The sequence below is a fragment of the Anabrus simplex genome, chromosome 4, assembly GCF_040414725.1.
Source record: "Anabrus simplex isolate iqAnaSimp1 chromosome 4, ASM4041472v1, whole genome shotgun sequence".
Classification (NCBI taxonomy): Eukaryota; Metazoa; Arthropoda; class Insecta; order Orthoptera; family Tettigoniidae; genus Anabrus; species Anabrus simplex.
In genome coordinates this window covers 64,225,427-64,247,742 of record NC_090268.1, presented here as the reverse complement: position 1 = coordinate 64,247,742, position 22,316 = coordinate 64,225,427, and positions in this window count along the sequence as shown.

The following is a 22,316-nucleotide window of genomic DNA, read 5'->3' as shown; positions in this document are numbered from 1 at the left end:
GTTTGTTCCTCTATAAGGTTCTGGACGGTTGAGGGGTATATGGCAGGTGATTTTGCACTTGCAATAGGAGTCGAGTATGGTAACATTCGGGAAAAAAGGGAACAGTTAGTTAGTCTGGTGTAAGATGGTCTTATTGTTGTTTTAAGGCGTATATCTTCTCTTCACACACAAAAAGAACAGAAAAAGGAATAGATCATGCTTCAAAACTTGGACATACAGATTAAAGGAAATAAAGGGCGCTGAAAGGAGAGAAAAGGAAATATTCTTTTAGTTAAGGCATTTAAATTCTGTCGGGATTAGGAGACAGAATTTTGAATAGAGGAAACATTAAATGCGATTTTTCAGTTTATTTTCCCCTTTAAAATTGAACATCTCTCTTTATAACAGTGCCTTTATTTTTGTGAATATCCCCAATACTTTCGGAGTTACTACCGAAACCGTGAAGCCCTGTCAGCCAAGCAAGCCCTTCTTTGGCAAGTTTCTTGCTCGTTTCCCGTAAATTTTGTTTTTCAGAACCGTTTCCCTGATAATTCTAAATGTTTTTAAAATAGTAAGATGAGATTTAGCATGCATATATATTTCATAGAGAAGGAGAAAATATACTATAATTATTGAGGTGGCCTCATTGGTTAAGTTAAAAAACGTGTTCAAATGATAACCAATGAAAAATTGACTGCTTGAAAATAACTTCATGAAAAAAATAATATTTAAACTTGATGGACTTCACTGATTCTAGTCAATGTTGTAGCTATAACATCACTAATTATAATAAAAAATAATCATAGAAAATTTTTAATGTTTTCGTAAATTATCAGTGAAATGGAGAAACAGTAGCCAGGATATATTGCTCATTTGAATAATTAATTATATAATGGCATATATAGGCATATTATCGAGGAATAATGTCCCCTCTTGAAGAATGAGAGAGACTCCAAACCCACATACTTTTTCACAATTACCTTTTACGTCGCACCGAAACAGATGGGATGCGACGATGGGATAGGAGTGGAAAGGAAGTGGCCGTGGCCTTAATTAAGGTACGTTAAAACATAAGGCATTTTTGTGATGTGAAAATAGGAAACCACGTCAAACAATTTTTAGAAATCCACATTGTTACATTAAATAAGTTTGAAATGAAATTCTTACTCATAATTGGACGGACGCTTTAAAACAGCACTAAAAGCAAACTTGTGCCCTCATCCCGAGCTGGTGAAGCTCTTGTCAGGTACACCTCAAATGCCATTTCAACCACATATCAGCCCTCCTGCCATTCTTAAATTTCTGGCAGTTCCAGGGACCGAACCACGGAACCCGAGGACGACAGCTAATAACACTAACAGTTATACTATGGAAGCAGAAAAAAACAAAAACAGCGCTGAAACTCAATGGACAACGAAAATTTGAGATGTCCACATGCAAGCGGATCTTTCTGACAAGGCGTAGAAGAATTCAAGTCTTTGTAAAAGGAGAGATCAACAACAAAACTGACTGTCCCGGGAGGTACACCCCAAAGCCGCGCATTTAAATCTTGCGCCTAAAAGAACTCCTCTACTGGAGAAACCGTGAAGTTGAAACTAGACCAACTTATAAATGTACTAAAAAGATGTCACCACTAATATATGATATAATTTTGTTGTTGTGAAGTTTCCTGAACTGGCTGTATTCCTACTTGCTTTGTTTGCCACTCATCAAGAAGTTTGGACATTCTTTCATAGATGTCACTACTAAAAACTATGATCATGCACCCTGGTGAGAAGTGAAAGAACTTTTGATTTAAAGAAGTCTTGTCTTCATAAGTTTTTTTTAATTAATTGATGTATATTTATCTTTGGGTTGGCAATATTTATCTTTTCTTTCCGCCAGTTTATTTCTTGCTAACTCCGCAGTTTAACCCGAGGGATGATACCATGTTTAGCGAACTGGGTACCACGAGAACACGGTGAAGCTAATTATTACCTTTCGAAGCTCTTGACAGGCCACGGATAGTTTAGAAATGTTCTACACAGAATTGGCAGAGCGAGCGATCCTTTATGTACCGTACCGTAATGATGCTGACGATGTACTTCACACCTCCTTTGTATGTGAGCATTGGTCTAAACGAATATGAAGTTGAGCAAGGAGAACTGACACCAGAATCTATTGTGCTAGCTATTTTACGGAACGAGGAATGTTAGGATCAGATAGATGCATACGCAGAAAGTATTCGACGAGAGAAAAATGAATTGAATGCTCATGAATGTCAGTAAAGTAGAAACGAAGAAATAGAAAGCCTGATTGTGTAAAAGCACGATGCCGCCCTGAAGTAATGCGAGAGAGGTTTAAGGGCGGAGATGCACATCATGGGAAAAGGGTGTGTGGTTTCGTGTGGGTAGGAATCCCACACGCTTGTGCAGTGCGGACACTTCACAAGTGTCTCAAGAAAGATTTTCCACACTCCCTCGCAAAAAATAAAGAAACATAATACATTTTTATTTAAAATTAACTCAGAACCTCATTGTCGTTATGTTTTTTCGTATGATATTACAGGCAGGCGGAGGCGATATATTACACTGGTTGGTCGCCACGCTTCTGGGGGAGCGGGGTGGGGCTCCCCAAGCCACACAACACTCAACGGTTTTGTGTGTGCATTCCTCTCAATTTGTATTTGAAGGAAATCTCTTTCTATTTAAAAAGTAGCCCAATTTACTGCTGAACTAAACTATGAGGTGTCATACAGATCTCAGAAGACTTGAACCAAATGTAATATTCTCAATACATCTAATGTCGATTTTACATGTTTTACATTGTGACAATAAAATTGTTTTCGTAACGTTAACAAAATGTATTTCTATTTCGAGCGTAACATGTTTGTGTGTAATTAAATCTTACATAGAAGATCACATTCACATTTTAAATAAGATGGTTGCTGACAAAGAATATAAATGCAAAGTTTGATACGTTGAACGAATATTGATGGCCCACTTCTAATAACATGTGACAATGCACTTCCTGTCCGTTAATTTCGTTGAAACTGTTCACGCCTCCCAGCCATATATGGCTATGCAGTCTATCGGAACAATTTTCGATGTGTTCATTTTTCTCTACAAACGTTTAAAGCGTTGAAATCGTACAAATTGAAAACCAGAAATCTGAAGCACTCCAAGTAAAACAGGCCTAGTTCAGGGTTCCGTTATAGGACCTTTTCTCTTCCACGTGTATGTAAATGATATTATAAGTAATTTTCCCCGCAAGTCATCACTCTATGCAGATGATACCACTATCATAACAAGTGGTAAAGACTTAACAAATGTGGGGAAAAAAGAGATGCTACAGAAATTATCCAATCGGTTGCAGGCTGTTTCTAAATAGTAACAAGAAATAGGTTATTTTATTTTCACTTAATTAAATCAACTTTAGGTGAGAAATAACGTAGTTCTGTCAAATTATTGGGAATCCATTTGGATTCCAAGTTAACCTGGTATACTCACACACGAAATAGACTGTCTAGAGGGTTATTTTTTCTTCGAAGTCTGAAAGAGTCAGTTAGTAGTAATTAGATGATGTGTGGAAAGTATGCTTTCTTCCATTCACAATTATCATACGGTACCATATTATGTGGAAATTCGACAGACGCCCAAAATGTGTATTCATGTCAAAAGAAGGCAATTAGATGTATAAAAGGAAAGGCCAATAGGGAGTCATGCAGGCCCATGGTTTTTTTTCTATTTGTTTTACGTCGCACCGACACAGATAGGTCGCATGGCGACAGTGGGACAGGAAAGGCCTAGGAATGGGAAGGAAGCGGTCATGGCCTTGTGTGAAAATGGGAAATCACGGAAAACAATCTTCAGGGGTGCCGACAGTGCAGTTCGAACCTACTATCTCCCGGATGCGAGCTCACAGCTGTGCGCTCCTAACCGCCCCGGTGGCCTATGCTTCAAGATCTTGCTATTATGACTGTCCCATCACTAGAGGCATGATTTTTTCGTATTAATATAAGTTCGATTTCGCGAAAAGAAAACAATTTTTCGCGTTATTTCGCGAAATAGGGCTAACCCCATCGCTTTAATTTCGCTTTAATCATTTCGTAAAACTATTCATAAAATTTTTAATTCGTGAGATTTGTGAATTATTTATGTGATAGGTAGATAACGATCTAGCAAGCCAAGAATAACGGCCGAGAGGATTCGTCGTGCTGACCACATGACACCTCGTAATCTGCAGGCCTTTGGGCTGATCAGCGGTCGCTTGGCAGGCCAAGGCCCTTAAAGGGCTGTAGTGCCATGGGGTTTGGTTTGGTTTGGTATAGGTAGATAAATAAAGAGAAACAAAATTCTTAATCATTCATTACGCCTTATGTAATCTTGATTAAAACTATAATATAGGCCTAATCAAGATTAATAACAAATTACCCTTTCACTATATATGGACGCAGCTGTCACTCTATATGGCCATACAATTAAGGGATTTTACAATTTTAATTAATGCGAAAAGATACGTCTGTCGAAATGAGAAATCGTTATTCCGTCATCTGTTTCTCTTCACACATGTGATATTGGAGTACAATTTCAAGATCGTTATTTTCAATGAATTTCGCTGCATTTTCGTACTTATGGCAAAATAAGTGCATTTCGCTTTAAACTGGCCTTGTCGCCTTAACCCGCTGTAATTCGCGAAAATATAATCACTGATTTCGTAACCAGAAACATATGATTCTTTAAGATATCTCAAAATCGCTTCAAAACATTTTTTGTCGCGTTTATCGTTAAAGCGAAAAAAAAAATCATGCCTCTACCCATCACTATACATATTTCATTGCATCCTTCATATTAAAGAAGTCCGACTCGTTGGCTGAATGGTCAGCGTACTGGCCTTCGGTTCAGAGGGTCCCGGGTTCGATTCCCGGCCGGGTCGGGGATTTTAACCTTAATTGGTTAATTCCAGTGGCCCGGGGGCTGGGTGTTTGTGCTGTCCCCAACATCCGTGAAACTCACACACCACACATAACACTATCCTCCACCATAACAACACGCAGTTACCTGCACATGGCAGATGCCGCCCACCCTCATCGGAGGGTCTGCCTTACAAGGGCTGCACTCGGCTAGTAATAGCCACACGAAATTATTATTATATTAAAGAAAATCTCGATGATGTGACATCTCGTAGAAATGTACACTCATACGATACACAGAGAAGGAATGATTTAGATTTACCACACGTTAGGTCGTAAAAGTTACAAAAGAAAATTATAGATATAATGAGATTAAATTGTTCAATAAGCTGCCTACGCAAAGGAAAGATATGCCATAGTTTAACGTCAAAATATCCCGAAGTGTGGTGATAAGCTTCAATTTTAGTTTGAGTGTATATAAACATTTTATACGTAGTGCTCTGTTTAATGACATTCAGATGTATTTATACAGGGGATAGGAAACATCGTGAACCGAGTATATGAGCGTTAGAGTTTTGATCATACTGATAAGTAATTTAAAAAAATCACGCACCATGCCGAAAAATTCGCATCAAACACTAACACACCGTGGGTTTCAGCCAATGCCACCGTAGCGTGTTTGCTGGAGAAGTTTATTTCTTCTAGTGGCGCTCTCAAGCCCGACATAAGGAACGTGCAGATTTAGCAACACCGCCTCACAAATCCCATGTGAAGTCTCCTGCGAAGCGATCTGACTGGCTAAGTTCAGCAGCTGATAAAATGACAACGGTGAGGGATATCTAATTGTTTACTTCCAATTACTTATCAGTATGACCAACCCTCTAACACTCATATAGCCCGTTCACATTGATTCCTACCACTCTGTATATTTTAACTGTAACTTATGTATCGTATTTCACTTAGTCTATTGCAACTGTCTTATGTCTAATGGCAATAAACTATATTATTATTATTATTATTATTATTATTATTATTATTAGCATATGTACCCGTTATTCGCATGGGAATTGGTAATCGATTTCACGACTCCTTCATGAATTTATGCGAAATTACACGCATGTATTCAAAAGTGTATTAGGGCATGTTGAACGGATATTCTTCTACGAAAGCAGTAACGCGAAGTACGATAAAGCTGAACAAAGCGGAGACAGAACGAGGACAATAGCAGAGTTTATTGAACGATACAGTTACTGGTCCGAAGTTGTGCGTCCCTACTTCTCCGTCACATACTGTTCATCTGAAACCAGGAGTGGCGCTGAGGCTGAAGAATCCTGAAACAAGTCATTGACGATAACCTCCCTTATTATCTGTTCTATTGAAAAGAGTAAAATGGATCTTAGTTAAAACTTTTAATCCACCTTGACATGAATGACAGCCTGTAAAACAGTCCATTAATGACATTTCCCTATCGGAAATGTTCACATGACAGAAAAAATTGATTTCTATTAAGGCTGGTAATTTACCATTAAGGTTGGTAATTAATATTTTGTGGGAAAGTAAAAATCACTGTTTCGACTTCCTATAAACCTCCAAAACAATCCAGGAATTAGAAATAATATTGGCCCTAAAATCTACCCAAGGACAGGTGGATTTTAATATGAAGTTTGGTAGAAATATATCCAACAGAGTAAAATGGCTCGTAGTTAAACACTTCAATCCACCTTGAAATGACATGACAGTCAGTAAAAGAGTCCGTTAGTGTACCGGTATAAACCTTATTAATCCTCGTACCGAAATGAATATGAGGGAAAAGTTTTAGAAATAGGTTTCCATCGAGGCAGGTAAATTTCCATTAAGTTTGGTTGTGAATAATTTGTGGGAGTGAAAAATCACGGTTTCGGTTTCGTATAAACGCCCAGGAAATTCCGGGATTTTGGAAACAATATTGTCCCTAAAACCTACCAAAGGACAGGTGGATTCTGAATATGTAGTTTGGTAGAAACTTATCCAGTAGGTTTCAAGTTATAAGAGTTCAAACAAACAGACACCAAAACTAAAAGATATGAAAATGGTAAGTATTACAGATGAAACGGATAACTGAACAAAAAATTTGCCACGATCTTTAGGTTTTTATTTATATAGACAAGTAAAATACAAGAACAGAAACAGACTTTCAGACATAGTGTTAACACAACACATATTCTTCCAGTGGCAACCTCTCAATTGGTTTCTCATACGCAGAAAGCACACTATTAGCATTAAACATTATGTGTAGAACGATGCCAATAAGTATTCAAGGACCATAAACAAGTTTCACATGATTTTTGTTCTTATTCCAGCAGAAATATAATTTACTTTGTTTTTATTATGTGCGAGTAATCACAAATTTCCAGCCTTTGTTTATTAAATTATATCTGCCTATATAACTTGGATATTTACTTCAGCATGTATAGAACAAGACCTAGGACATAATTTAGCCCCTCATGGATTCCTTGTATAAAATGTGGTCACGGTAGTATGATGTAGGGCAACCCTGGTCAAGTGGTATTTGAAAGTGGTCAATGGTTGTGTTGATAGATTTATAGGTACCTACACGGACTTTCGTGGGACACAATTCCAGGCAACTTGAAAAGTAATTAATATTACGTAAAACCTATCTATATATTAAAAATATTGATGAAAACTAAAGTCGGTCATTCCAGCCATTCTATCCGGTCGATTTCCTTCGGTTTTTTTAAAACTGAAAGGTATCCATGCAGAGATTTGTCATCAGGTACTATAAATCACTTCACTTCCGCCTGCCCCAAATTATTTTATTTTTCAATTTTTTGTCTCTTCGAATCAATCATGTATTTTGTTCTAATTGAGGTATGCAGTTTATTTTGGTCTAAAAACACTCAGTGGATCAAGCGCTTTCTTTTGAGATAATAACTACTTAAATTGGTAGATTCTGAGAAACGTTATGAGTACATTTGTCTCCATGATGAGGATCTTTGAAGGACTTTTTAACAGTTCGGCGCGTAGTGTTGTTCCAAGGAACATTTAATTCAATTTTTTTGTGTGATGTACTTTCAAGTGTTTTGTTGACATGATGTGACATTCTATTACCACAGAAGATCATGTGCTTTATTTCATTAACTCGAAACTTTGCAAATACATCTATGAGGATAGTAACGAACAACACAATACTTTGTACATTGCGGGCGAAGCCAGCGGGAAACTGCTAGTAATATTATTATTAAGAACTGGGGGTGAGGAATAACGCTATCAATGCAGTATAATGATATGTTTTCATATTTTCTTAACAGAATATTATTCTTGCTCTTTCTTTACATTCTTGATCCACACTGGTATTAATATCAGTCTCATGAATGGAACGTTAAAAATTCGATAGCCGATGTTATTAAGAGATATTAGGTTGTTCTAGTGAACTTTTGACCAACATGACTGACTATACGAACATCGATTGGAGGTGAAATCCAGTCGAGGGGATTTTCAGATATCACAACCATCTCTCCTTTCTGTGGTTTCCTATTTTCTCACCAGGTAAATTCCGGGGATGTACTTTCATTAAGGTCACAGCCACTTACTTCTCACTCTTAGTCCTTTCCTATCATATCGTCGTCATAAGACCTATCTCTGTCGGTAGTACGTAAAGCAAAGTGTAAAAAACAAACATATGTACAGCTAAACCATTTGTAAATCTGATTTCCAATTCTCAAATTGGTAAAGAAGCCAGGGGAAGTATTTTACTAATTCTATTCCTAGATGACATACCTAGATACACGTAGATAATTCAATTCACAGAAAGTTAAACTATCCAGCTTTCACTAGCTTATGGTATAATGAGATAACATAATTAAAATCTAAATGTTACGGAGACAAGCATTAAGTATCTTGACCGAACGTGTCTTCTTCACCCATTATCCATATTTTCCCAGATAAAGTATGTTCCCTAGACACGGGTGTCTTTTTTATGTTTCGTAAGCCATCTAAGTACGCTGGGCTAATTCTATACGAAAGGCCAGCAAGTTAAGTTTGAAAACTAAGTTACGGGAGATCCTTGTAACCAGAGAGGTCTGTACATTAACGACAAGCACGGGAGACACAAGAAACGAAACGAAGTCAAAAAAAGTAGATTGAAGTTGCAAGACCGCGACAAATGAGAACTTAATGCTTGGTCTCCGTAACTTTTACAGGAGGTAAGGTGGATAATCATCCTTACCAACATACTATCGAATTATCAGACAATTCCTAGATCAGAATCCGTATCTTCTACCATTTTGCACCAAGGAATGCACGAGTCGGATAAAACAGATCGAAGTAAAGAACAAGAAAATCAGAGAAGGAATAACGATCAGGTTTTTACGATACATTCTAATGTGCGGCAGAGCTCGTGGTTTTAAGAGTTGGTTTATTTGGCCATCTAACAAATCCCATTTTCGATCACCATCATACACTTGGGAAGACATTACGCTTGTCCGTAACTGAATGAATGTGATGACTATGAAACCATTCAAAAACGAAAGGCACCGAGCTCGATAGCTGCAGTCGATTAAATGCGGCCAGTATCCAGTATTCGGTTCGAACCCCACTGTCGGCAGCCCTGAAAATGGTTTTCCGTGGTTTCCCATTTTCACAACAGGAAAATGCTGGGGCTGTACCTTAATTAAGGCCACGGCCGCTTCCTTCCCACTCCCAGCCCTTTCCTGTCCCACCGTCGCCGTAAGACCTATCTGTGTCGGTGCGACGTAAAGCAACTAACAAAAAAACGAAAGGCCTGTAACCGAGCGAGTTGGCTGCGTGGCTCGAGTCACGTAGCTATGAGCGTACACTCAGAAGATGGTGGGTTTCAATCCCACCTTCGGCAGCCCTGAAAACGGTTTTCCATGGTTTCCTCTTTCTTTACACCAGGAAAATGGAAGGGCTGTAGGCTCCTCTCTTCATTAAGGCCATAGCCGCTACATTCGCATTTTTAGTTTCCTAGTGGCTTTGCGTCGCACCGACACAGATACGACTTATTGTGACGATGGCATAGGAAAGGCCTAGGAGTTGGGGGGGTGGGGAAATTATATAGTGCACACTTCATCGCAATTACTGCAATTAGGAAAAGCTAGTATCGCCAGAATATTTAACCAAAGGAACATCTTAATCGCTTCCCGAAGAAATTGAGTTGGGTGTTGCAAGCCACACCTCCTAGAAGACGAACACATGTGACGTTGCCTTGGTTACTTCTCCTTCATCCACAGAGTTGGCCAACATCTTCGCTCAAACGTTACCTCTTCCCTTTCCCACCCGGAATTATTGTGATCGCGAGTGTACTAGGTCTACATTGTGCACACGAGGAGAAGGACATCTAAGGGAATAATTTACAGTCCAAGGTAGTTTAAAACCAAATAAACTGTCTTTAAAACCTTTTCTCTTTGCTATGCCTAAAGTGCTCCTATCGACAAAATGAAAATGATGACGCTTGTTGTTTAAAGGGGCTTACCATCGAAGACATCTGCCTTAATGGTACGAAATGAGACGAAATGCAATGACAAATTAAAAGTCCAAAATCATCCATTGACGAGAATTCAAAACGTGATGGTGAATAATGAATGGATGAATATGAATTTGAAACAATCAGTGGATCCAACCCACAATGCCCCACCTTCTCAGTAACTATCAGAAAGTGACCAAGGGTTCTAAGCACAATACTGAATCGATTATTCTTGTTGTCTAAATGGGTCCAAAATCCAGGTCAACGGCCCCTCATAATTGTACTTATAGCTAGTATATTAGAACCATGGTTTTTTTTCTCATGTCGGGGTACTAAACAAAAGTAGCGTAGACTAACGGTGTTCCACACATTACGCTACTACTCGTAAGTATTGTACGTCGCACAGGTAACTCAGACCTACGGTGGCGCTCATATTGTGGTACTAATCACAGGCAACGCAGACCCACGGTGGCGCTCATATAGTGGTACTAATCACAGGCAACGCAGACCCACGGTGGCGCTCATATAGTGGTACTAATCACAGGCAACGCAGACCCACGGTGGCGCTCATATAGTGGTACTAATCATAGGCAAGCCCAGACCCACGGTGGCGCTCATATAGTGGTACTAATCACAGGCAACGCAGACCCACGGTGGCGCTCATATAGTGGTACTAATCACAGGCAACGCAGACCCACGGTGGCGCTCATATAGTGGTACTAATCACAGGCAACGCAGACCCACGGTGGCGCTCATATAGTGGTACTAATCATAGGCAAGCCCAGACCCACGGTGGCGCTCATATAGTGGTACTAATCACAGGCAACGCAGACCCACGGTGGCGCTCATATAGTGGTACTAATCATAGGCAAGCCCAGACCCACGGTGGCGCTCATATAGTGGTACTAATCACAGGCAACGCAGACCCACGGTGGCGCTCATATAGTGGTACTAATCACAGGCAACGCAGACCCACGGTGGCGCTCATATAGTGGTACTAATCATAGGCAAGCCCAGACCCACGGTGGCGCTCATATAGTGGTACTAATCACAGGCAACGCAGACCCACGGTGGCGCTCATATAGTGGTACTAATCACAGGCAACGCAGACCCACGGTGGCGCTCATATAGTGGTACTAATCATAGGCAAGCAGTAGTGATAAAAAGGGGACTCTGGGCCAGGGGCTAATGCGCAAGATGGCCGCCGCGCGCAATCTACCTCTAGGGCTACCGCGCAAGATGGCCGCCACGCGCAATCTACCTCTAGGGCTACCGCGCAAGATGGCCGCCACGCGCAATCTACCTCTAGCTACGCGCTACGTCCTCGGACACCTTCAGAAAATAGGATGTCGTTATCTTATGGAATACTGTCGAAAGAGGCTACTAAAAGGGATACCTGACTTGGAAGAGCAAGTGTTAGCGAACTAGGGGTCATTAGCTGAGCCTAGGTATGATGTATGCTAAGCTGTTATGTATAACCTCCCTTGGCCAACTCCTGTAGGTCACTTTATTCCGAGGGGGCGGGGGTTGATCAGAGTAAAGCTCCTCCAGGGGCACCGAGCAACCTGTGCTGTTGTTGTGTCTGCAATGGCGAACTTAGGTTTTTTACCTGAGTCTAGCTATGATGTGTGCTAAGCTGTCGTCTGTTTAACCTCCTTGTCCAACTCTTGTAGGACACTTCATTCTGATGTGGTAAGGTTCTAGCAGAGTAAAGCTCCTCCAGGGGCACCCTTGCCTTAGGTAGGAGCCGAGCAACCTGTGATGTTGTGCCTGCATTAGCGAACTCGGGTTTTTTAGGTGGGTGTAGGCATGTTGTGTGCTAAGCTATCGTCTATCCAACCTGCTTGGCCAACTCTTGTAGGGAGTACTTCAGCCCTAGAGGAGCAGAGTAAATGCTACTCCTAAGGATTCGAACGTGGAGTTGACATAAACTCAAAACTAAAGAGCTTAAGTGCAATTCAAATATCCTCACCCTGATTGAAATATGTGTACGATGTGTACTGACTACAGTAAATGTGGAGACATGTTCATCTCAGCAGAAAAAGAATGACTTTGCGAGCTAAGCTGTATTTTCCCCTACCTGGTGTAGTACTAAAAAATGTTGACAATATGTTATGATGCGAGACACTTGACTTGAGAGAGAACGCGGAGTCTTCAGCTACAGGTCATAGCTTGTTCGCGATGACGGAACTACAGCTTTTGCTACCAAGATAACGTTACTCTACTTAGATCTGAATTGTTTTATGAGGTAGGGTGGAGGGGTAGATTTTTATTAATGGTATACTGCTAGTCGTAAGGGTAACTAACAGTGATGGGCTAACTCAGGAGAGAGCTGTGCTAGGACACAGAGGTACTTAGACATATACAGAGCCTTATAGACGCATTCTCTAATTTTCTTCTTTCTTTCTTAACCTGCTTACCACCCAGGGTTGATTTTTCCCTTGGACTCAGCGAGGGATCCCACCTCTACCGCCTTAATGACAGTATTCAAGAGCTACAGACTCTGGGTCGGGGGATACCAGTACCTCGCCTTACATGGCGTATCGTTAACTTCTTAAGACTTAGCTGCTTACCTGATTATGGTTAAGAGTGCTAGGTTAACCCATGCATATGACGCCAGGCTTAACTTTACAAGGGCGTTACAGTCTCAAATTTGAGATTCGATCTTACGCTCAACCCAACTAGACGAGATAAGACATGATCCAGGGACTTTGATGCTGAGATTGGTGGAAGGACTAGGGATATGGTGTGAGGTGTAATACAAATGCTTTATTTACAGACAGCGTAATATTGGGGAGCATCTTCGAAGTTCTAAAAACGGAGAGCCTAGCATAACATAGAAGAAATAACTGCACGTGCAAGTTGACTAGCTTTTGATGTATTTGCTAACACATAGAATACAAAGTATTTTTTCCCTACAAGTTTGCATCTTAGGTACAATCACGCAGGAAGACTTTACCTATCCTTGTACTGAATACCCAATGTAATACGTAAAATTAATGTGGTGCCGGAATATAGCTCTGCAGCATTTCGCGTATTATCAGAATTCCCGAATACAGAATAAAATCCTTACTTACACTTTACGTTCGATACCCCTGCAGGCCTGACGTTGCGCTGACCACGCGTTAACCTCCTAGGCGATGGTGTAAGCCTTAATACATAACATGCTTCATTCATTGAGACGTAAGGCTGAAAAGCAACCTTAGGTCCAGGGGAGATGAGCGACCGCGCAAGGTATCAGCCAAAGAAAGACAAAGGCTACGAAAGGCGTGAAAATTAAAGATTCCTTAGCCTTCGTAAACCTAATAGCGTAAGGGTCGGAAAAGAACAAGAGTTAACCGAGGAAGGTCGGATAGGATAGATAAAAGTGAGTGACCTAACACAAGTAAGTAGAAGCATGCGTATACATGGGCTCTTATGGCACTAACCCGGTGGAGGCTGTGCTAGGGCTTTTTGCCTTGTATCTAATAAAATCCATGACCCAGCCTGGAATTATCCTAATTCGAGGTTCTATCCTCCTAACCGGATGCCCTCCTAACTTGCAACTCTCGGTGGAGTGATGTAGGAGGGTGATGGAATACTGCTGTAAGAAACGACTTAAAAAGGGGTGCTCGAGGGCTTTTAACTTCCGAGCGTGGTATAAGCGACAAGAGGACCTCAAGCTGAGTCTGGCATTAATTATAGTTGTTTAACATTTTTGAACAGGGAATCGAAGGTTTAGTGACTCGAGAACAATCTTCTACTCACAACCACGAGGCTTCAGGAATCTGCTGACAGTGTAGCCGGTTACGGTATGTAAGCAACTCAGCTGTCGCAGAGATGCATGCCGTTACAATTGACATGAATGAAATATCTGACCCGCACACACTTCGACTCTTTGAATACAACTCTGCATCTGTTGGCACAAAGGGGTCTATAGCTGAGTCTGGCATAAGTCTAACTCTGCAGAGCTACTACAGGGTTTACAACTTGTAACTCATAAGCTATTAGTTTTTATTAGCTTAACATTCGGAACAAGGCTACTATGCAAGATAGCTGCTATACTTTATTCGTTTAGACTTAACTAGAGGGCTGTCTCATAGGCTGACAACTTGTAACTTAAGACCTCATGCATTACAATTGTGTCAAACACGGAATATAGCGTACAGGACCTGTTATTTCTCTTTCTTCTTCTCCTCCTTATCCTTTTTCTCAATATATTTGGATTAACACGACGAAAAGCATAGTTCGCAAGCCAGAAAACGTAATCATGCACAGTTATATTTATGACCCAGCCGAAAATTAAATCTAAGCCCTTGTTGATGTAGATGAAGAGAAGTTTATTACGACGGAAACACTTAGTTCTCAAGCCACAAAACATAATCATACGCAGTTACAATCACAACCCGTCGGGGATCGAACCCAACGCCTTGTAAACTTAAGGTTAGTATGCTAATGATACAACCGAGGAGCCTTGTATCTAATAAAATCCATGACCCGGCCTGAAATTACATCAGCCCTCGACAATACAAACTATTAAGTGAACTACGAGGGGTTATTAACTGTGTGTCTCTTATTACTCTTAGAAAATGTACATTTAAGCTCTACTGATAAAATGTTAGTCTCTTCTATCTTTAAAGTCGCAATGATGTCGCAACGTCCATTGGTTAACACTTGGTTTCTTTCGAGCTTAACATTTAAACTATATAGGCTATACTCGTATATATAACCTGTAGTGTGCCTGCCTCTTACCCGGAGGCCCCGGGTTCGATTCCTGGCTAGGTTAAGGATTTTTACCTGGACTTGTGGGTTGGTTCGAGGTCTACTTAGCGTACGTGATTAGAATTGACGGGCTATCTGACGATGAGATAGCGGCCCCGGTCTAGAAAGCTAAGAATAACGGCCGAGAGGATTCGTCGTGCTGACTATACGACACCTCGTAATCCGCAATCCTTCGGGCTGAGCGACGGCCGGTTGGTAGGCCAAGGCCCTTCAAGGGCTGTAGTGTTATGGGGTTTGTTTATGTGTATATAACATTTTACTCTTACGTCTAACTCTATTGAAAAATTGTCGTTCTCTTCTGACTTCAAACTGGTTACCTATCTGACCTTTATTAATCCAAATTTCGTTTCTTCTAATGTTTAACTGCCTGCTGTCATTTCTTGATGGATACAGTACTTTGCATCCATCTCTTGGCACAGGCCAGAGTAAAGTGTAGCTTCCACCGAAGTCCCAGTCAACATTCATGGCTGTGACAATATTGAAATTGCTGGTGTATGGGTAGTGCTGAGTAATGACATTCAGAGCATGACTAGTGCATCTGAGTGTTATGAAAGCTGCTGCTGATAGGGTCAGTCGTGCTGCAATAGTACTTTCTGACCCAGTGAGGAAAGCAATGACAAACTACCTCACTCATCATCTTGCCTAGTACGCCTCATTACGGTGCTGCCATTGGTTTTTGGGTTTTCCTTACAGCCGCATAACCTTTGGTGGTGCAATTTGCGGATCCAACCAGCCTCTGGGCTGATAACCTAACAGACAGACTAATTTTTAAACTTGCGACTCGACGGAAGAACATTTAACGATTCAGCTGAAGTTGGTACATTTTTGATAGCAGCAACACCCTTATCGATTGTTATCTGCAACAACGCTTCTACTTTGTTAGGAATAGCAAATTAATCTCTATTCGTAAATGGTTTATCTCTTCTAACTTTAAAACTCGTGACGATGTGTAACCTCTGTTGTTCATGATCAATGACTGTTCACAATGTACCTTACAGTAATGTAATCTATTCGTGTTGTGTATATCTGTGGTTATTCTTCAATAAACAACTGCACTGGATGATCTACTAGACTTATGGTGTTTGTTATAGTCCTTTACTATAAGCAGTTACAACCTAAGCTTCTCAACATTGTATATTATTCCTGCTAAGGTACACGGGAAACTGATAAATGTCTGATTCTAAGAAAACGAAAAGTTTACCGTGCTAATGACAATGAGTTAAAACTGTGTGTTCAGAACCAAAAAGAAATTCGTGCTACACACATGATAGTGAACGGAACCCAGGGCTTACGTCTTATTATAAGGCAAAAGGGCTTCCACCTCCTAGCAAAAGAGCAAAAGGGCTTTCTCCTCCTATCAAAAGGGATCCTGCTCCTAGCAAATGGGCTAAAGGGATCCTCCTCCTAGCAAAAGGGCAAAAGGGCTTTCTCCTCCTATCAAAAGGGATCCTGCTCCTAGCAAAGGTGCTAAAGGGATCCTCCTCCTATCAAAAGGGATCCTGCTCCTAGCAAAGGGGCTAAAGGGATCCTCCTCTTAGCAAAAGAGCAAAAGGGCTGTCCCTATCAATAAAGTACATGCATTATGCTTTACACTATTCTTTCTAGCCCTATCAATACTATGTGTAGCTGCTATGTCCCTATGTGAAAAGCATAAGTATTAAATCGTTTACAAGTTTTCCTAGTCCCGTGTTACTGTTCCGTTTCAAGTTCAATTCTAGCCGTTTTGCTAGGAGCAGGATCCCTTTTGATAGGCGGAGAAAGCCCTTTTGCCCTTTTGCTAGGAGGAGGATCCCTTTAGCCCCTTTGCTAGGAGCAGGATCCCTTTTGATAGGAGGAGAAAGCCCTTTTGCCCTTTTGCTAGGAGGAGGATCCCTTTAGCCCATTTGCTAGGAGCAGGATCCCTTTTGATAGGAGGAGAAAGCCCTTTTGCTCTTTTGCTAGGAGGTGGAAGCCCTTTTGCCTTATAATAAGACGTAAGCCCTGGGTTCCGTTCACTATCATGTGTGTAGCACGAATTTCTTTTTGGTTCTGAACACACAGTTTTAACTCATTGTCATTAGCACGGTAAACTTTTCGTTTTCTTAGAATCAGACATTTATCAGTTTCCCGTGTACCTTAGCAGGAATAATATACAATGTTGAGAAGCTTAGGTTGTAACTGCTTATAGTAAAGGACTATAACAAACACCATAAGTCTAGTAGATCATCCAGTGCAGTTGTTTATTGAAGAATAACCACAGATATACACAACACGAATAGATTACATTACTGTAAGGTACATTGTGAACAGTCATTGATCATGAACAACAGAGGTTACACATCGTCACGAGTTTTAAAGTTAGAAGAGATAAACCATTTACGAATAGAGATTAATTTGCTATTCCTAACAAAGTAGAAGCGTTGTTGCAGATAACAATCGATAAGGGTGTTGCTGCTATCAAAAATGTACCAACTTCAGCTGAATCGTTAAATGTTCTTCCGTCGAGTCGCAAGTTTAAAAATTAGTCTGTCTGTTAGGTTATCAGCCCAGAGGCTGGTTGGATCCGCAAATTGCACCACCAAAGGTTATGCGGCTGTAAGGAAAACCCAAAAACCAATGGCAGCACCGTAATGAGGCGTACTAGGCAAGATGATGAGTGAGGTAGTTTGTCATTGCTTTCCTCACTGGGTCAGAAAGTACTATTGCAGCACGACTGACCCTATCAGCAGCAGCTTTCATAACACTCAGATGCACTAGTCATGCTCTGAATGTCATTACTCAGCACTACCCATACACCAGCAATTTCAATATTGTCACAGCCATGAATGTTGACTGGGACTTCGGTGGAAGCTACACTTTACTCTGGCCTGTGCCAAGAGATGGATGCAAAGTACTGTATCCATCAAGAAATGACAGCAGGCAGTTAAACATTAGAAGAAACGAAATTTGGATTAATAAAGGTCAGATAGGTAACCAGTTTGAAGTCAGAAGAGAACGACAATTTTTCAATAGAGTTAGACGTAAGAGTAAAATGTTATATACACATAAACAAACCCCATAACACTACAGCCCTTGAAGGGCCTTGGCCTACCAACCGGCCGTCGCTCAGCCCGAAGGATTGCGGATTACGAGGTGTCGTATAGTCAGCACGACGAATCCTCTCGGCCGTTATTCTTAGCTTTCTAGACCGGGGCCGCTATCTCATCGTCAGATAGCCCGTCAATTCTAATCACGTACGCTAAGTAGACCTCGAACCAACCCACAAGTCCAGGTAAAAATCCTTAACCTAGCCAGGAATCGAACCCGGGGCCTCCGGGTAAGAGGCAGGCACACTACAGGTTATATATACGAGTATAGCCTATATAGTTTAAATGTTAAGCTCGAAAGAAACCAAGTGTTAACCAATGGACGTTGCGACATCATTGCGACTTTAAAGATAGAAGAGACTAACATTTTATCAGTAGAGCTTAAATGTACATTTTCTAAGAGTAATAAGAGACACACAGTTAATAACCCCTCGTAGTTCACTTAATAGTTTGTATTGTCGAGGGCTGATGTAATTTCAGGCCGGGTCATGGATTTTATTAGATACAAGGCTCCTCGGTTGTATCATTAGCATACTAACCTTAAGTTTACAAGGCGTTGGGTTCGATCCCCGACGGGTTGTGATTGTAACTGCGTATGATTATGTTTTGTGGCTTGAGAACTAAGTGTTTCCGTCGTAATAAACTTCTCTTCATCTACATCAACAAGGGCTTAGATTTAATTTTCGGCTGGGTCATAAATATAACTGTGCATGATTACGTTTTCTGGCTTGCGAACTATGCTTTTCGTCGTGTTAATCCAAATATATTGAGAAAAAGGATAAGGAGGAGAAGAAGAAAGAGAAATAACAGGTCCTGTACGCTATATTCCGTGTTTGACACAATTGTAATGCATGAGGTCTTAAGTTACAAGTTGTCAGCCTATGAGACAGCCCTCTAGTTAAGTCTAAACGAATAAAGTATAGCAGCTACCTTGCATAGTAGCCTTGTTCCGAATGTTAAGCTAATAAAAACTAATAGCTTATGAGTTACAAGTTGTAAACCCTGTAGTAGCTCTGCAGAGTTAGACTTATGCCAGACTCAGCTATAGACCCCTTTGTGCCAACAGATGCAGAGTTGTATTCAAAGAGTCGAAGTGTGTGCGGGTCAGATATTTCATTCATGTCAATTGTAACGGCATGCATCTCTGCGACAGCTGAGTTGCTTACATAGCGTAACCGGCTACACTGTCAGCAGATTCCTGAAGCCTCGTGGTTGTGAGTAGAAGATTGTTCTCGAGTCACTAAACCTTCGATTCCCTGTTCAAAAATGTTAAACAACTATAATTAATGCCAGACTCAGCTTGAGGTCCTCTTGTCGCTTATACCACGCTCGGAAGTTAAAAGCCCTCGAGCACCCCTTTTTAAGTCGTTTCTTACAGCAGTATTCCATCACCCTCCTACATCACTCCACCGAGAGTTGCAAGTTAGGAGGGCATCCGTTTAGGAGGATAGAACCTCGAATTAGGATAATTCCAGGCTGGGTCATGGATTTTATTAGATACAAGGCAAAAAGCCCTAGCACAGCCTCCACCGGGTTAGTGCCATAAGAGCCCATGTATACGCATGCTTCTACTTACTTGTGTTAGGTCACTCACTTTTATCTATCCTATCCGACCTTCCTCGGTTAACTCTTGTTCTTTTCCGACCCTTACGCTATTAGGTTTACGAAGGCTAAGGAATCTTTAATTTTCACGCCTTTCGTAGCCTTTGTCTTTCTTTGGCTGATACCTTGCGCGGTCGCTCATCTCCCCTGGACCTAAGGTTGCTTTTCAGCCTTACGTCTCAATGAATGAAGCATGTTATGTATTAAGGCTTACACCATCGCCTAGGAGGTTAACGCGTGGTCAGCGCAACGTCAGGCCTGCAGGGGTATCGAACGTAAAGTGTAAGTAAGGATTTTATTCTGTATTCGGGAATTCTGATAATACGCGAAATGCTGCAGAGCTATATTCCGGCACCACATTAATTTTACGTATTACATTGGGTATTCAGTACAAGGATAGGTAAAGTCTTCCTGCGTGATTGTACCTAAGATGCAAACTTGTAGGGAAAAAATACTTTGTATTCTATGTGTTAGCAAATACATCGAAAGCTAGTCAACTTGCACGTGCAGTTATTTCTTCTATGTTATGCTAGGCTCTCCGTTTTTAGAACTTCGAAGATGCTCCCCAATATTACGCTGTCTGTAAATAAAGCATTTGTATTACACCTCACACCATATCCCTAGTCCTTCCACCAATCTCAGCATCAAAGTCCCTGGATCATGTCTTATCTCGTCTAGTTGGGTTGAGCGTAAGATCGAATCTCAAATTTGAGACTGTAACGCCCTTGTAAAGTTAAGCCTGGCGTCATATGCATGGGTTAACCTAGCACTCTTAACCATAATCAGGTAAGCAGCTAAGTCTTAAGAAGTTAACGATACGCCATGTAAGGCGAGGTACTGGTATCCCCCGACCCAGAGTCTGTAGCTCTTGAATACTGTCATTAAGGCGGTAGAGGTGGGATCCCTCGCTGAGTCCAAGGGAAAAATCAACCCTGGGTGGTAAGCAGGTTAAGAAAGAAAGAAGAAAATTAGAGAATGCGTCTATAAGGCTCTGTATATGTCTAAGTACCTCTGTGTCCTAGCACAGCTCTCTCCTGAGTTAGCCCATCACTGTTAGTTACCCTTACGACTAGCAGTATACCATTAATAAAAATCTACCCCTCCACCCTACCTCATAAAACAATTCAGATCTAAGTAGAGTAACGTTATCTTGGTAGCAAAAGCTGTAGTTCCGTCATCGCGAACAAGCTATGACCTGTAGCTGAAGACTCCGCGTTCTCTCTCAAGTCAAGTGTCTCGCATCATAACATATTGTCAACATTTTTTAGTACTACACCAGGTAGGGGAAAATACAGCTTAGCTCGCAAAGTCATTCTTTTTCTGCTGAGATGAACATGTCTCCACATTTACTGTAGTCAGTACACATCGTACACATATTTCAATCAGGGTGAGGATATTTGAATTGCACTTAAGCTCTTTAGTTTTGAGTTTATGTCAACTCCACGTTCGAATCCTTAGGAGTAGCATTTACTCTGCTCCTCTAGGGCTGAAGTACTCCCTACAAGAGTTGGCCAAGCAGGTTGGATAGACGATAGCTTAGCACACAACATGCCTACACCCACCTAAAAAACCCGAGTTCGCTAATGCAGGCACAACATCACAGGTTGCTCGGCTCCTACCTAAGGCAAGGGTGCCCCTGGAGGAGCTTTACTCTGCTAGAACCTTACCACATCAGAATGAAGTGTCCTACAAGAGTTGGACAAGGAGGTTAAACAGACGACAGCTTAGCACACATCATAGCTAGACTCAGGTAAAAAACCTAAGTTCGCCATTGCAGACACAACAACAGCACAGGTTGCTCGGTGCCCCTGGAGGAGCTTTACTCTGATCAACCCCCGCCCCCTCGGAATAAAGTGACCTACAGGAGTTGGCCAAGGGAGGTTATACATAACAGCTTAGCATACATCATACCTAGGCTCAGCTAATGACCCCTAGTTCGCTAACACTTGCTCTTCCAAGTCAGGTATCCCTTTTAGTAGCCTCTTTCGACAGTATTCCATAAGATAACGACATCCTATTTTCTGAAGGTGTCCGAGGACGTAGCGCGTAGCTAGAGGTAGATTGCGCGTGGCGGCCATCTTGCGCGGTAGCCCTAGAGGTAGATTGCGCGTGGCGGCCATCTTGCGCGGTAGCCCTAGAGGTAGATTGCGCGCGGCGGCCATCTTGCGCATTAGCCCCTGGCCCAGAGTCCCCTTTTTATCACTACTGCAAGCCCAGACCCGTGGTGTATTTCACACAATGGTACTAATCACAGATACTGTAAATCTACAGTGAACCCCTCTCTGCGTATTGTGTACCTTACATAGTGGTACTCTACTCGCAAATATATACGACCCATGGTGTTCCTCGCGTTATGGTATTAATCACAAGCAGTTTCATGGCTCCAATACAATCATACCTTGGTCGCCCCTTTTAGTCGCATCGTACGACAGGCAGGGGATGCCATGGGTGTATTCTTCGTCTGCGTCCCCCACCTGCAGGGATTTCGTAGCGACAAGAGTTTTTATCGCATTCAGATGACATTTTCAGAGACTTA